At 48.2% G+C, this 18,038-nt stretch overlaps 1 protein-coding gene across 5 annotated transcripts in view; it reads right to left on the reverse strand.

Moving 5' to 3' along the window:
- Window positions 1–17,285, reverse strand: part of LOC139767191 (muscle calcium channel subunit alpha-1-like) — a 1,449,841-nt gene extending 1,432,556 nt beyond the window's left edge. For 3 of the 5 annotated variants that reach the window (XM_071696301.1, XM_071696297.1, XM_071696295.1), the window contains exons 1-2: window positions 16,927–17,285; window positions 15,590–15,784 (exon numbers count right to left, since the gene is read on the reverse strand). The gene's annotated coding sequence lies outside the window, so the exon portion shown is untranslated. Of the gene's footprint in view, window positions 1–15,589; window positions 15,788–16,926 lie in introns of all 5 variants that reach the window. The other 2 variants (XM_071696296.1, XM_071696298.1) reach the window with 2 other exon arrangements.
- Between the last annotated feature and the right edge of the window lie 753 nt (window positions 17,286–18,038).

Genomic DNA, 18,038 nt, shown 5'->3' on the forward strand with positions numbered 1-18,038 from the left:
CGTAAGGTGTTCTAATGGTTCCTCTCTCACACGAGCAGCTTTAGATACACAAGTTACTGAGCCTTTGAGGGGGACAAAAAAATAAAAGATATCCTCTCTCAGCTCCTTCTTTTGTTCTTACCTTTGGAAAGCAACAATACAGGAGGGAGGGAGGATTTCCACATTCCCGCTTCCGCCCCAATTATTCGACTTCCACGGCGCGCAAGAGAGGCGCGGGGGTAGTGTTACTCACTGTTTTCCTGGCGCCACCTCGCTGAGGTAGGAAACGGCAATCAAGTATAAGATATATAGATATATCTTTTTTAAGGGAGGAGGGAGGGAGGGGGAGGGGGTTCTACACTTCGTAAAAAACCGTAGAGCCGTAGAATCTTCCAGAACAATAGACTAAGTTCCGGAACCCCCATACAAGTTCCTAGAACCGAAGTTCCTTGAACCCAAAGGAAGGTTCTAGAAAGAAGGTTCTCGAACCGTGAGAGAGAACATTTCAGTACCGTAGAAGACTGTAGAGACAAAGAGAAGCTTCTTGAACTGTGTTACGCCAAAGAAATCTTACATAATGAGCGTTTGTGTGTGTGAGAGAGAGAGAGAGAGAGAGAGAGAGAGAGAGAGAGAGAGAGAGAGAGAGAGCGCAAAGCAAAACTCACATCTGTCTTCACTTATCGGGACACCTGACTCGAGAGCAAAATACTGTACAAATGGAGATTAGTCTCTCTCTCTCTCTCTCTCTCTCTCTCTCTCTCTCTCTCTCTCTCTCTCTCTCTCTCTCTCTCTCTCACACACACACACACACACACACACACCGGCCCGCTTTCCGTTTTCCTCCGGCTCAGCGTGTGTGTCCATCTGGCGGCCACCGAAACTGTTTGTTTGTGATGGAGCCTTCACCACGGCCCGCTGCCAAGGGGCCCTACTCACACCTCACAGGGCCCAGTCCAGTAGCCCGCATCACACCCCACAGGGCCCGGTGCCAAGGGGCCCTACTCACAGGACCCGGTGCCAAGGGGCCCTACTCACAGGGCCCAACGCAAAGGGGCCCTCATCACATCTCACAGGGCCCGGTCCAGTAGCCCTCATCGCACACCACAGGGCCCCGGTGCCAGGGGGCCCTACTCACACCTCACAGGGCCCGGTCTACTGGCCTTCCTCAAACCTCACAAAGGACCAACCAACTAAAATAACCTCACTACCCCTCACAGAGGCCCCAAGAGACCTTAGAAAAAAAAAATCTAGAAAACTCAGGGTTTAAGGGTTGTGGAGGGACCTTAATGTTGACGGATGAAGTGGGTTGCACGCGCCCTGAAGTGGATGAAGAACAAACCTAACCATGCGGGACATATACAGAGAGTGGATGACGGCTCTATGAGCACCTAGGGTGGATTACAGGAGTTGAGAGAGAGAGAGAGAGAGAGAGAGAGAGAGAGAGAGAGAGAGAGAGAGAGATCAAAAGGCTTTAAATTTGTCTACCCTGATAGAGAGAGAAGAGGGAGGCCAGCTCCAGTGCCACTCTATAAATTCTACACCCAGACTGATGACGGGGGGGACAGTGAACAGTGCCATCGAGAGATGGAGGGATAGAGCGACCTGGGGGACATAACCATGAACTGAGCTGGAGACTTGCTAAGAAAATAATGTCATGGAATACTCGTGTGGTACGGGAGCGGTGGATGAACGGAAAGGAAGGAACGAGGACTTGGTTGATGGGGTCCTCACCCTACAGTGCACATACACACACACACACACACACACTGGAACACGTCGGACGGGCCGTGTCATCAGCTGGAACACGTCCCTCCACTCCCACCCTCTCACCTGACCGAGACATGTCGCGACGTGTTGGTAGCCTCCCCCCCTCATCCTACCCCCAACCATCCCACCCCCTAGGCCTCAACTCAGAATTCAACGCCGGTGAGAACAGCGATTCATCATGAGTTCAGCTCTCGCGTCTCGACCATCAGTTTACTGAACAGCCTCTAACTACACGGTAAGATGGGGAGATATAAAGTATTTTCTATGACAAATTGCTCTGCAGGCCCGGGGTCTGCTTCAGTGAGGTTACGCTCTCCACACTGGAGGAGGGTAAGTCGGGTTCCCCTGAGGACGAGGAACTGCTCTTTTCCGTCCACTGGCGACAATATGGCCGCGTGGAAGGGCGGCTTCTCCTCCCTTGTGGTGTTGCCACTTGCAGACAAAGTCTAGGAACACTTCCATGATGTGTGTGTGTGTGTGTGTGTGTGTGTGTGTGTGTGTGTGTGTGTGTGTGTGTGCATATATATATATATATATATATATATATATATATATATATATATATATATATATATATATGAGTGGCACGGTGGAGCCTCTCTCTCTCTCTCTCTCTCTCTCTCTCTCTCTCTCTCTCTCTCTCTCTCTCTCTCTCTCTCTCTCTCTCTCCTCCCTCCCTCGGCAGTGCAACTTTCACACCCATGCTGATGGATCGGGACCCCCCAGCCACGCTCCGGGCTGACAAGCCCATCTGCTAATTCCATGGAACACGTTCCCTATTTGCATGATGATCCATTTGCTGGGTGAGAGCAGCGGAGTGATGGGTGACAGTGACGTCTATAAGTCCCCCCTTCCCCCCCTCAACATTTATAATGGACCGGGCCCGGCTTGTCATGTGGGCTCATTTATCTCCGACACCGTCGCGCTCCACGCCCGGGGACCGAGTTTGAAAGCTGATTAATGTATTCTCTTCAACAATCGCTTTAACACGCGAGTCACATTTGTAAGGCATTATTAATTCTGGGGGAGTAGTGACGTCTGGTTTGGTTCTTAACATTTCAATAACATAAATATTACATGGGCTATAGATAGGGTTGTGCGGAGGATGAGGGTGGATGTGTTGGAAATGAGATGTTTGAGGACAATATGTGGTGTGAGGTGGTTTGATCGAGTAAGTAATGAAAGGGTAAGAGAGATGTGTGGTAATAAAAAGAGTGTGGTTGAGAGAGCAGAAGAGTGTGTTTTGAAATGGTTTGGTCACATGGAGAGAATTAGTGAGGAAAGATTGACCAAGAGGATCTATGTGTCTGAGGTGGAGGGAACGAGGAGAAGTGGGAGACCAAATTGGAGGTGGAAAGATGGAGTGAAAATTATTTTGTGCGATCGGGACCTGAACATGCAGGAGGGTAAGAGATATGCAAAGAATAGAGTGAATTGGAATGATGTGGTATACCGGGGTCGACGTGCTGTCAATGGACTGAACCAGAGCATGTGAAACGTCTGGGGTAAACCATGGAAAGTTGTGTGGGGCCTGGATGTGAATAGGGAGCTGTGGTTTCGGTGCATTACACATGACAGCTAGAGACTTGAGTGTGAACGAACATGACCTTTTTTTTTCTGTTTTACTGGCGCTACTCGCTGAAGCAGGGGGGTAGCGATGCTGTTTCATGTGGGGCGGGGTAGCACCAGAAATGGATGAAAGCAAGCAAGTATGAGTATGTACACGTGTATGTATGTATATGTCTGTGTACATCTATATGTATGTATATGTGCGTCTGTGGGCGTTCATGTATATATACCTGTATATGAGTGGTTGGGCCGTTCTTCGTCTGTTCCCTGGCGCTACCGCGCTGACGGGAGAAACAGCGATTTTTTACAATAAAAATAATACACACACACACACACACACGTCTCATTACGTTAACCAACTTGAGTTAGTGATGGAATGTAAGTAACGTCAATGTATTATTCCGCGCACGCGCGCGCGCGTGTGTGTGTGTGTGTGTGTGAGTGTGTGTGTGTGTGTGTGTGTGTGTGTGTGTGTGTGTGTGTGTCTGTGTGTGGAGGGATGTGGCATTTAAAATCTCCAGCCAACTTTACATCCGGCGCTACGAGAGGAAAGGGAGAATCGAAGCGGCGTCCTCCCCCCTCCTCCTCCTCCTCTCGCCTGAAACATTGTTTCCACATTTTGCCACCGGCTCCATCCCTGCTCGTAGGAGGGGGAGGGGTTAGGTAAGGTGAGGTGAGGTGGGGTCGTCGTCCCTTCAGGAATAATACAGGATGGGACAACGGTGAACACCCCTGCCTCGTGCCGGAGCCAGACTAAAGACGACGAGATAACACAGACAGTGACCTGACCCGCCCCGCCCCGCCCGTCTCTCCGGCCTCAGCTCAGCACGGATCCCGCTCCAGTGATCTGTGCCTGTCTGACGAAACGAGAGACAGAGACAGAGACAGAGACACAGAGAGAGAGAGAGAGAGAGAGAGAGAGAGAGAGAGAGAGAGAGAGAGAGAGAGAGAGAGAGAGAGAGAGAGAGAGAGAGAGATTTTCTTTGAGCACGATAACACTGCCCTTGAGTGCGACGGTGCGACCCTTGGGCATGATGGCCAAGGTATCATACCCAAGAGATCGCACCGTCGTGCTCAAGAGTCGTACCGTCGTGCTCAAGGGGTCGTACCGTCGTGCTCAAGGGGTCGGACCGTCGTGCTCAAGGGATCGTACCGTCGTGCTCAAGGGATCGGACCGTCGTGCTCAAGGGATCGTACCGTCGTGCTCAAGGGATCGTACCGTCGTGCTCGAGTGATTGCACCGCGTCGTGCTCAAGGGATCGTACCGTCGTGCTCAAGGGATCGTACCGTCGTGCTCAAACTGTTTGAAATCCTGTGGCGCTACCAGCGGGTACCTTAAAAGAACGAGAGCTCGTAAGATCCCTCAGTGCTGTGACACGAGGACATGACTCCTCCAATGCACTGACCTTAAGACAACAAGAATTGCTCGTAATTACGAGCACAATATAAGGGCATGTCCTGCGCCTCGACGGCAAAACACACTCGCCCCACAGTTCCCGCACGCGTCCTACATCATTTCTTAACAATGTCATGAACTTAGAAACACTGCATGGTCGACTGTTCTCGTAATGAGGAGTAAAAAGAGGTGTGACCTGAGCCCACGGCAAGGAGGCTAGCGTGTTGTCAGCCCTCACAACACACACACACACACACACACACACACACACACACAGGAGGAGGCTGGTGTGCCGTCATGGTGGGTCATGGGGCTGGACGATAGCGTGTCTTAAGCCCACAACATCACAAGGGCAGACAGGATTGGTGTGTCAGCAGATGACGACCCCTGGAGAAGCTGGCTACATACATGGAATCCTCGTCTTCCCAAGACGAGTGGTTGGTTTGAACTAAGCTCATTACGCGTTATTATAGCGGGTCTGTCGTCCAGGAGCAGTGAGCTCAGGCCGTGATCCTCTGATCACTTAGCTCAGACTCTATTCCTCTGCTCGGTGGAGATCCATACTGTGAATGCTCGTCACACTGGTGGAGGAACCACCATCCCAGGGTGAGGGAGACCTAACGCTTATCACACTGGTGGAACCATCCCAGGGTGAGGGAGACCTAACGCTTATCACACTAGTGGAACCATCCCAGGGTGAGGGAGACCTAACGCTTATCACACTGGTGGAACCATCCCAGGGTGAGGGAGACCTTCCACAAGAGGGGGGGAAAAAATGAGGAGGAATAACAGGAGGTGACCGTCCGTCATGAGGTGTAGACCAACTTGATATGCTGTTGGCTCTCGACCAAGCGAGCCACTAGGACTAGCAGGATCAAACCCTCACCTCCTCCCTTCCCAGCAGGAACAAATCCTATTTCCTTAACCCCCCCTTCCTTCCCTAGAAATATCACGCCCTCTTCCCTTAACCCTTCCTTTGTTAGGAACACAAAAACCCCTTCCCTTAATTCTTTCCCTTCAAGAAGGATCGAATCTCTCCCCCACTTCCCCCCCCCCCTCCCAATCACCCTCAACCTCTCCCCAGACATCCTAATGAATCAACACGAAATTCACTGCTTTACCCCCAGTCGGGACGAGGTGCCGCCCCTCGTACGGCAACTCCCCACATTTCGTCGCCGTGGCCAGCAGCCACGCCATCCAGGCTCCATCCCCGCCAGTCCAGGTCATATGCAGAGAATGGCAATTTTTGCTGAACACGATTCATCGCCCTACCCTAATGATGCTTCTGTCTTCTTCCTTCGTGTCTAAGGTAAACATCTCGTCACACAACCCGAGATGAAGCGCCAAGAGTATCACTCGAACACGCCGAGTACCAGTATGAAGAGATCTTTCAAGTCTCTGAAATCCACCGTATTCCGCCTCAATCAGCTCCAGCATATCAATTTATATTCCGTGTTAATAATGTGCTCAAAAGGATCTGCGTAATTCAGCTGGCATCCTCAATTGGGTCAATACTTTGCACGGCCAACATACATCAATGATATCATCTCCTATCAGTTCTACTATGCCCAATAGGGATTATCGTATTCGCTATATTCATACTGTAAGACGGTGCTGGCGTTACTCTTGCGTATGTGTATCACATGACTGCAAATTGCACCGGTGTTTCTAATTCATACCGCATCGATTACAGATATTCAAGTAGAATGCTCAGACGTCCAAATGGTTCAAAGACAAGCCCAACAGACTTAAAGGACCTGACAACAAATTATCATTATCATTACTATCATCATCATCATCATCATCATCATCATTCTTATCATTAGTTACTGAATGTTATATCTACGAAGAAAAAAAAAAAAACCAGAAAGACAACTTCTGAAGGTCCACGTCGTGTGTGTAGCTCATCATCAACAACTTCCACACTTCCCCTGAAGAATTCTTATGATGCAGGTCCACAACCCACGGCTCCGGGGGAGGAGGAGGAGGAGGGGCGCACGGCTTGGAGCGAGGGGGAAGCAAAGGCGGGCGGGCTTGAGAGAGGTTTGGAGGGGAAGCTTTTGCTTCCGTAACCCCCTCACTCCCCTTAAAACTTGTGTAGGAGGAAGGGGGGGGGGGATTATGGAAGGAGGAGGAGGGAGGACTCCATCTCCCGGCCTCCAGCACATCTCCCTCTGGCATTTGGGACACTTCCCGCCTCTCACGTCCCCCCCGACCCCCCTCACTCCTCTGGAAGTATTCTCCCTCATCCCTCCACCCACTACAAGCTTTCCACCAAGCGATGCCCTGGACACGTCATTCTCGAGTCTACAGTACGGAAAGAGACTGGCATTCTCCTCTCCAGATCCTCACACTTACATGATGTCACCCTCGACACAGGCCACTCTCTCTCTCTCTCTCTCTCTGAAGTACCAAGGGGACATGAGGAACAGACAGTGATTGCTCACCTGGTCTGGCGATATACGAGGTGCCACTACCCCATGTACTGTGCCTCACATCTGAGAGCCATTACCAAGTACCACACACCCTCTGACTACGACGTGTACAAAGCTAAATTACGAACAGCAACGGACCAGTGTGTCCCCTTGAGGTCGTATGTGATGGTGGAAGGATATCCGATGAACGAGAGGGGTTAGTACGGTGTGGGAGGGAATAAAAAACATATAAATGCTTTAACTTCCAGGTCATTATTGCATTATTGCTTCGCCTTCTTTTTTTCACATGGTGTGGAATCTCGCTTAATGACCTTCCGACCGTTGAGAACCCTACAATACATACACATATACATACTGGAGACGGAAGGCCATACTCACACAGAGCCTACCTCTGTCGGAGACGAAACCGAGGTTCCGTCGTGACAACACTGGATGTTGTCCACATTTCCTCCCCGTACGAACCACAACCACACCCCGTTTTCTCTCCCTCCAATGACGAGACGAAGCCGTGTATATACACAAGTCACAACAACCCCCCGTGGACGCTGCACGAACCAGTCCTACGGGCCGAGAAAAACCCTTCCTTCCGTCTACCCACCTGCACCCAGCTGCTACCACCATCTGCTCTACTGTATACACAACATGTATGCGCATACATATCATTGACTATACATGTATGCTAATCTTCCTGCATCTATTGACCTAAATCGGCCTGACCGTGGAAAACCAAACAACCACACACTGTCCCCTGTACTTATTACTTATTAGGGAGGGAGGGGGGGGATATGGTAGGTAGAACGGATTCTACAGTTCTATTACGGATTCTATTGTATTTCTATTACGAATTCTATTGTATTTCTATTAAGGATTCTACTGTATTTCTATTACAGATTTTATAGTATTTCTATCACGGATTCTACTGTATTTCTGTTAAGGATTCTACTGCATCTCTATTAGGGATTCTACTGTATTTCCATCAGGGATTCTACTGTATTTCCTACCTTAAAACAGCTGACAGCTTATCAGCTTTTACCTAAAACACCTTCATTCTTTTTCAAAGTCCCTCCCGGAGGCCATGGTAGAGGATTTAAATGTAATTTCCCGGCGAGAAGACACAACTTTGTGTCGTGTTCTGGTTACGCCACTCATCCAAGCCAGCCAGCCAGCCAGCCCCACGGCAAAAGATAAAAAAAAACTCCCACTGAACTAATATCAAACAGATCTGTAAACTTTTATTTGCATACAGATGCCGCAGCGCAACAACAACAACAACAACAACAACCAACAGGGAGATTAATTACACAAACGAAGTTCCGCAATTTTTTTTGTTTTGTTTTATCCGATTCTCTTAACGTCTCCTGAATTCAATATGGGCGACAGATGTAAACAGTGGGGGAGAGAGAGAGAGAGAGAGAGAGAGAGAGAGAGAGAGAGAGAGAGAGAGAGAGAGAGAGAGAGAGAGAACTTCACGTCTCTCTATCTCTCTCTCTCTCTCTCTCTCTCTCTCTCTCTCTCTCTCTCTCTCTCTCTCTCTCTCTCTCTCTCTACTGGAAGACGACAGGCTTGACCTCGCCCGACTCCTGTACTCGCTATTGATCAATCGTGAACACTCCCCCCCCCCCATCTACCCCCACCCCCGGGCAACATAAACAAACAAAATTATAATTAAAAAAACCCAACAAAAACGAATGATGATCCAACCTGAACTGTTATCATCATACAGACAAGAAAAAACAGCATCACGAAGTATAACAAAATAACAAGAACGCGGGAAACAGCCATCATAGCAAGTACAACAACAACAACAACAACAAAAACAACAACAACAACAAATATATCTTTAGAGAAAAGACAAATATTCTACACAATAATCATTTACCCCGCCATCAGTAGGTGTTCAAAACACACTTCCCATCCACACTATAACAGAAAGAAATGCTAAAACCTGAAATAATGGGTTACAGTCATGATTCTCGACCTTATGAAAAAAAAAAAAATACAGGTTAAAACACTGTCATGCAGAAGTCCACCGATTCAGATTTGAGCTGGTGACTCCAACGCATATATGGTGTGTGTGTGTGTGTGTGGGTGGGTGGGTGGGTGGTGTGTGTGTGTGTGTGTGTGTGTGTGTGTGTGTGTGTGTGTGTGCGTGTGTGTGGGTGTGTGTGTGTGTGGTGTTAGTGACACAACACAGCCTTGCGCACCGTCCCGTCCTTGGCCGCTTCTTAGACAGTGGGCCAGGCACGGCCCAGGCCAAACGTGCCCAAATGGAAGGTCCATCTCGAGTGAGTGAGAAAAAAATAAGGTAAGGAAGGTAGAAATGAACCGGGTGTCCGCACGTGTCTGTAGACCCAATTAAAGGGGAATAAAAAGTATATGAAGAGGGACAGACGACAGAGGGAAGAATATTCCACAAATGAGCTGTTCGAGGGAAGGAGGTGGTATCATAACGGCCCATCCTCGAGTGGTGTGATCTCACGGAAACTATGGGAAGAACATGGATGCTCCAGCCTCAGGTACGACGTCTCATGCTCTCAGTCGCTGGAGTTCACATTAGTCACTCAGTGGATGGAGTATTTCTCCCAGTCTCTGATACAGCACAGGTATTTTCAAGACTTGGATACAATTATTTTCCAGTCTACAGAGTATGTACAGTCATTCTTCACCACTGACTGGTACAGGAATTCTCCAGCCGTTGGTGCGAGCATTTCCATCAAGCCATTAAGCATCATCTTTTTTCCAGTCATTAATACAAGCATTTGTCAGCTATTACTAAACACATTCCAGCCATCAGGACAAACATTTTCTAGCCCTAAGAACAAGCACATTCCAGTCTCCTGTCCCAGCTTTCTCCAGCATAGGCTACAAGCACCCACAACTTTGATTCCATAGCGTCGATGACCAAACAACACTGGAACCAGCAGGAGAGAAGAAGGAATTCCAGGAGGTTTCTGCCGTGTGCTGCAGTTGATCAATGTCCAGACAGAGGCAACGATCACGGCACTGACAAATGACACTTCCACTACCCACTTCTTTCCTCGTACAGCCATACGAGGATATACCGTTATGTGATAGTACCTCCTCCTCCTCCCCAACAGGGAAGCTATTGAGTTCCTTTCCTTCTTTCGTCTTTCTCTCCTCCTTTAACCTTCCTACCTTTAAGACTTGGGTCTACAAACATCTGAGGAGCTCAAATTAATCCCTGCTGTACACCAGTTTCCTTCTCAACACCAGTTTTCTTATCTCTCAACGGACAAGTACACCAGTGAGGCATGCTCCCTCTCCCCCGCGCTGCGTCGTCAACATAAAGGTCCCGTCGTTCCGTGGCGTCGGTAAGCATCAGTGAGGACAGCAACAGTGAGTATCATGTTAGGAAAATCGAGAGAAACTGTGTTAGCAAGAAACGATATTGTGTATAGCAAAATGTCCACAGGTGTGCTAGGAGAATAAGCCATCCTAGAGAATATAAAGGTTTCCTCTAGATAAATAGATATCTATAACGGTGCTACTCTAGAGGGTATATCAAATATCTATGCTAGAAAATATCTAGAATTTTTTCGGAAAAAGCGTATTCGACCACAGACAGAAATACTTAAGACAAAGTTTTGCGATCTTAGAAATTAGTTTAAGACAAAATGGGAAAGGTCTTCAGAAAAATATGGGAGATGTTTTCACAGGTGAGACGAAGATGAGAAGATTTTGTGTAAATATGAAGTGCTGTATTGAATACAACACAATAACAACCACAGACCAATAAGAACAGTTATTAGAAACAGTTGCTCTACAGAGGAGCTACAGGGTATATGGTCCCTGCCGAACTATCAACTGAAGAGAACTATGGCACACCATACCCGCCATGTTCAAAACCCACCCAGCCGAACTTAAGTACCATTATGGCGGACTTCCTTCCACTAAACATTTCTGCACCTGCCGAAAATCGGGGTTTGTCCGTGTGTGTAATCTTTACGACACTTTACTTCACTTATATGCGTAGTAACCCCTCGAGCACAAGAGAGCACGACCCGGAGGACGAGTGTACGACCTTCTTAAGCACGGCGGCACGACCTAGGGTATGAAGGCACGGGGAGAGAGAGAGAGAGAGAGAGAGAGAGAGAGAGAGAGAGAGAGAGAGAGAGAGAGAGAGAGAGAGAGAGAGAATCACTATGACACAAATCCAGAAGACCACAATAAGAGAAATAACAGCAGCAGTATCAGTAGCAGGAGGAGGAGCAGCAGCAGCAGTATCAGGAGGAGGAGCAGCAGCAGCAATATCAGTAGCAGGAGGATGAGGAGCAGCAGCAGCAGTATCAGTAGCAGGAGGAGCAGCAGCAGCAGTATCAGTAGCAGGAGGAGCAGCAGCAGCAGTATCAGTAGCAGGAGGAGCAGCAGCAGGAGGAGGCGCAGCAGGAGGAGGCGGGTAAGGACAAAGGGCGGGACGGACCCCAGGGCCATTTCTCTCGTTTCCCCCGACGCCTAAAATTCAGTGGGAGACTGAGATAAAAAATGAAATTTATTCCCAACGTCTCATGGGGAATAAAGATAAAAAAACAAAATCTACAATTCGTCCGAATATCGGTCTTGACTTTATTTTTTATATTCTTATGGTAATACTGACGATTTTTTTCATTTTTTATGTAATATTGACAATGTAAGTTTTAGAAATTGTATTCAATGGTCTGTGGATTGGTTTATAATTTTTTGTGTTTTAACAGCATCATAATATAGACCTCCATACATCAAACAACTCTATCAACGAATTCACTATGATTTTTTCTTCTGTTCTGAAACATATTTGGAAACGGGAGGAGAAACACTCGACTTTAACGTCTACATTATAAAGGGAATTGGAAGGGCCTTGTGCTCTATGTGTGGAGGTGCCGAGGATGCTGCCACACGTACGATGACTGATCTCCATACACAGTTGGCAATCATTCATTCATTTCCTTAGTGCGATAAAAATTGTCGGTTGCTGGGGTGACATATTTCTGGGAACATATTTTAGCTTCGGGAGGAAAGGAGGTGCTGGCAATAGAGGTATGAAGAATGAACGGCGAGAGGTGGTGATTAAACCATCGAACAATGCCATTCCGCCATTCTCCAACGAAACAATGTTATATATATATATATATATATATATATATATATATATATATATATATATATATATATATATGATGGTTATGTATTATCCACGCCACAGACTGCTTTGTGTTTACCTCATGCGCTTGCTGAGATTTCTTCGTCACTCATTACCCTTGGCTCATGTCACACAGAGTCCAGCTCACGTCACGCTGCGTTAGTAACGTGAGGGCGGTGTGACGGTAGATGACTCTGTCGGAATAGGTTTTCCTAGCCACGAGAATCAATGCATACCAAAGTGCCGGCAGAGCCGGGCATCGAACCCACATACCACGGTTGTGACAGAACAATAACAAGACCCGCACTCCATCACGGCACCATGATAGGGCTGGCATACCGTAGCCTCCCTGTCGTAGCTGGCCGATGTCTTCTTCTACGGTGCCCCAGCAACACTCAGGTACAACAGGTCACAAAAAATGTGCTCGTCTCTGTAGGGAGAGTAAGGCACGCATGACCCACCAGCCTGCCTCTCTCTCTCTCTCTCTCTCTCTCTCTCTCTCTCTCTCTCTCTCTCTCTCTCTCTCTCTCTCTCTCTCTCAACATTACGACGCAAAGATACTAACCCCACAACTTTGTTGTGTGGTCACTGTAGGTCAGACTGGCATGAACCAGTGCTGGACGGTTAAAACTGGGTCAACCAAGTGAGTGGGTGACCTTGGTGATCCGCTGACCTAATGATTGTGTGACCCCTAATGACAACCTCCTACCCTAGCCTTATACTAGCCTCTATCTCCTCCGTTTTGCCACTTATCTACCAGCCCTTATCCTTGACACTAACCCCAGGACTAGTTCTTGCTATCTCCACTATCTTGACCACCACATGCTCACCACACAAGCGTCCGGCACGGGCCCCAGCTATCTTCTCAGCTATTCCCAGCTTTATCTCCCATCCCAAACACTACAGCATCTGTATCCCGTATGCCAACGCCTTCTATCCACAAGTCTCAGCACCACCAAGTCGCACACTAGCCTTCACTAACCCATACCCCTTGAGCTAGCCTTTGATCTAGCTCTCTAACCAATCGATACTAACCCTCCTGAACCACGGAGAAGGCCCGGGTCATCCCAGCCTAAAGGGGCAAAATCCCCAGTATATAACTATCGAAACACCTAATTAAAAAACATAAATTTGATACAAAAAAAACTAATATACATAAACTGGAACAATGAACTGAGCAACCAGGAGGAAGTCCTGGTCGCCAAGACCACTCCTTCAAAACACTATTATTTTAGCTCCTCCGAAGTCTCCCAGTACACGTATAGTATCCCGGCCTTCCTGAGGCTCATTTGGTCACTGCCTTGTATCTCTACCACTTCTACCATGTCCAAACCCTACCACTACCCCCCTAGAGCTCCCCGACTTCGGTATTTCGGAAGAGTTTAGCGGTCGTCCCTGCACATTACTGGACTGACTGGACGCCTCCAGCTGTGCTGACCGGATGACGGAGGTTAGGTCACCTGTGAGGGAGTTCTACATCCCTTTCTCTACCTCGACCATATTCCCCCCTGCGTCATGGTTTGATCGCTCTTGCTCTGATGTGTCTCACAAGGGAAAGAAAGTTTCCCCAGGACAGCCCATTCTCCTTCATTCCGACTCATCAATACGTACCTGACTCTCCTACAAATAATAAAGCCCCTCTTTTCGATACCTTATTTTCCTCTCGTTCTACTTTAGATAAGCGATTCCATAACTAGTCTTCCTCAGCCCAATTCTTCTCAGTGAACCTACCCATCCTCCTGCAGCGTCCTCTAAGTAGTCGTCTAGTTCCAGGTGGACAAGGCGTGTGGCTCAGATGGTATACCTTCCTCGAGTCCTAGATGAATGCGCCTCTGAGGAAACTCCGGTCCTTGCTCGTCTATTTACATCAGTCTCTCTCTCTCTCTTGCAACCTAACCTTTGTATTCTTAACATCTTCTGATGTAGCCTGTCCCTACGAGAGAAGGCTGTTCTAACCCCTCCAACTATCTCCCTTTCGTTCTCTCTTCTGTTGTCTCCAGAGGTTTTGAAACTCTCCTGATCTCATCTTTTCTAACCACTAGGAATCCTATTTCCTTCTTGGTGATCACCACTACGGCTTTCGTGGTACAAGGTCAGCTGGTGGTATTCTCTCCTCTGTGACGTTCCTCCAGCCCTCACACATCTCGGGAGATTTTTGTCCCTGGAGAACTTCAAGCGTTTCACAGGGTGTGGCGTAAGTCTTTTGTTTCCCAAACTTCCTCTCTGCTTCACTCTGTTCTCTGATGCACAGCCTCGTCTCCAGCCGGTCCAATACGGTTGTAGTTAATGAAGCGACTTCTTCCTCCCGTCCCGTCAACAGTGGTGTTCCTCAGGGTTCTATCCTATTGCCTGTTCACTTTCACCTCTCCATTTAACGATACCTTTTCTTCTCCCTGTTCACTCATATGCTCCACTCCATCCTGAAACCCTACATACTGGAGGTTAAGGAATCTGATGCTTAAAAGCTAGGAGTGCTGTATCGAGGTAATCATTTCTCCAGTGAGGTGATATTCCATATCATAATAGGAGTACTATTTGGATATCTGATAAGGGTATTCCTCCACGTTTTCTTAACCAGAGTAGAATCGAAATCCTTCTTTCTTTCTTATTCTTCAGACATCAACATTTTTCAACCATCTCTTTCCAGCTGCCGGGGGGTTGCTGCTTCCTCCCTCTTCTACAGGTATTACTTCATCGCTACGCCCGTGAACCGTCTGTGTTGTGTCCCTGCCAACGAGACTTGGATCCGTGGCACACGTCTGGCTGCCGCTGCTTCCCATCGCTTCTGTGTGGACACCGGCATATATATATATATATATATATATATATATATATATATATATATATATATATATATATATATATATATATATATATATTTCTATGAGTCCACGGGGAAAATGAAACACGGTAAGTTCCCAAGTGCACTTTCGTGTAATAATCACATCGTCAGGGGAGACACAAGAGAGAAATGTAACAGTCAGTTGATATACAACGAAGAGACACGCTACACTGTTCCTCTTGTCTTTTCCAAATGCTATCTGTCTTTTCTCTTTCGTTTTCGTGCTTCTCCTAAGTATCGTCATTCTCACGGCTTCATCAAGCCCTCGTCTAATTTCACCCTGGTCAACACAGTGATTCCTGGATGTTGAGCTCTTTTTCCGCTTTCAAGGTTTATTTTGATACTATTTTCTAATATCTCTATTTCTAAATGATCATTTTGCACCCGCATGCATTACAGATTGCAATCACCCACTATGAAAAAACAAACTATACTAATCACACATCTCCTCCCCATCTTCCTACCTTTAATTCGTTGAGTCGTTCATGAGATGCTTCGAAGTCTCGGCAGTGAAACAGTTTCACTCGGTTGCGGTTCGGTCAGGCCGGCGGGGCGTTCCGTAAGGGAAGGTGGCTCCTGCTGGCGGACGAACCAGTGGTACGAGGTCTTGAATCAGTGGCTTGATTCGCGGTGGTGTAGTGGTGATTCGGAGCGCCTGGCTGCTGGTTGGAGGTTAAAGACCCTGGTTTGTGAGTGGTTCTCTTGTTTTTGTCCCTGGTTCAGTGCCTACAGTCTAGAATTACCAGTTATGGGCCAATTCGCGAATGGGAGGCATTAAGAGCTTCGACTTAACGTGCTTAGGTTTAGGTGTCCCTTGAGCGAAATGATACGACGGTACGATCCCTGAGCACGACGGTGCGATCCTCAAGCAAGACGGCACGACACCTTAAGTGTGGCGCTGGTCTACGCCTTTGACCAGACCTCTAAGGGTCGCCGTCATACCCAAGAGGTCGTACCGTCGTGCTCAAGGATCGCACCGTCGGGCTCAAGGGTCGCACCGTCGTGCTCAAGGTTTGGGCAGCCCTCACGTTATGTCGACCTCAGGAACTGAACCAAGAACTCCTCGTCTCTCTCCTTCCAGTGTGTTCCCTGAACCTTCCCGACCGACAGACGCGGCAGGATCTCTTTAAGGATGACCAAATCCCTCTCTTAATGACTAAAACTGAGCCTGGATTGACATCACCAATTACGACTGAATTGAGTCCTGGATGACTCAATCCTTCTCGCCGTTTTATAACCCTAAATGTAAAGCTCAAAATGCTTTAATGAATCACAAAATTAGTTTTGGAATATACACAGTAACAGTTTAAATATCCTAGACCTACGTCGTAAGTTTCTGTAATCATAAAACATATTCATTTACAGTATCAACACATGGTAGCTAAGAAAACTTAATCTATTCCTACTGGTGGGTGAGACTAGCGAAATCATTTGACTCCACATAATCCTACAACGGTCAAATAGGACCCGTTCATTACGGTAGAGCTAAGTCTACGTGAGCAGGTTTGCATCTCAGCTACTCATCTAACAATCCTCTGGTCTACACTCTTGAGGAAAAATTTAGAAACATGTTTCTAAAAACGGCTCCGTAATCCAAAATCCTTCAAGAAAAAAAATGGTGTCTAGCGACTTAAACTCCAGCAAGTAAAAGCTGTCTCTCTTGGGGCACTCAGGAGGTTCTAGCTAATAAAACATAACTCTCATATCTAACAGGGGGAAAAAAAGATATATATTTTTTTTCCATCACTAAAAAAATCGGTGGCTAGGAAAACTTGTTTCTCTCGACTGTTAATGGTCGCACCTTGTGCTCCGAGAGGGCTCCTGGCGCTGCAGGAATCGGTCTAAAACCCACACACACACACAAGATATCTTGCAGCGTGGCCGTCCAGACGATCCAAGTGGTCTATGACAGCTTGAGAGAGAGATAGTGTGTGTGTGAGTGAGTGAGAGAGATATATAGAATACTGGAGGAGCACAGCTAGCTTAGCTCAGCTGCTTAGCTTAGCTGGACTAAGCGGGACCAGGGTGGTTGGTTAGGAGTGGGAGGGGGGCGACCAGCGACGCGCCAGGCCAGCCAAGACACACCAGAGCAGCAACGACGGGTCAGTAGTACACACACACACACCCCGGCCGACATGCACCCTACGCCAACCGCCGGCACACTGAGGCCGCTCGCGGGTCCCACCTCCCGCCACGACCCGCCACGCGCAGTATTGCCAGCTTCGCCGCCGCGGTACACCACCCCACCAACCTATATACCTAATTCCCATCAAAATCCCACTTAAAAAAACAATTCCTGAAACGCTACAGATGTGGTAGAGGGAATTATCCTAATTCTATTCATTAATCGTAGCGTCTGCGTCTGCCATCGGCTCTCGACTTTGGGGTTGCAGGTGTTGCGATGGGTATCGAACCGCGCTGCCCCGAGTTGGCAAAGCCGGGGACACAAGAGGTACAGTTGGCACTGGTGCCATTTGACGCCAGAAAACGCCAGTGGCACTCGACTCGCGCCGCTACAACTGGCACCATCGCCCCGCGGTCCTGACGCCAGCAGCAGCAGCTGCACCAACAGCAGCAGCAGCAGCATCAACAGCAGGAGGAGGAGGCAGCAGCAGCAGTAGCAGGCAGGGGGGCTCGCCCCGCCACCCCCCCCCCCTGCACCCGGCGCCACGCACCGCACTTCGACCGTTGGCGACAACATAGAAAACGGGCACGTCCACCACACACCAACCAGAGAAAACCGGCACCAGCCAACGTTGCCACTCCTGCAGCCCAAAACCTAACCTACCTACGGTCGAGGAAAATTCCTTTCGCTCTCGAGAGCTTTACCGTGACGCTGTGACGGAGGACGTCAGCAACACTGGTATGTTCGTACGTAACACAGCGTCACGTGCAAAGTTTGCCAGGACTGTA

This window comes from Panulirus ornatus, chromosome 59 (assembly GCF_036320965.1).
Source record: "Panulirus ornatus isolate Po-2019 chromosome 59, ASM3632096v1, whole genome shotgun sequence".
In the NCBI taxonomy this organism is placed as follows: Eukaryota; Metazoa; Arthropoda; class Malacostraca; order Decapoda; family Palinuridae; genus Panulirus; species Panulirus ornatus.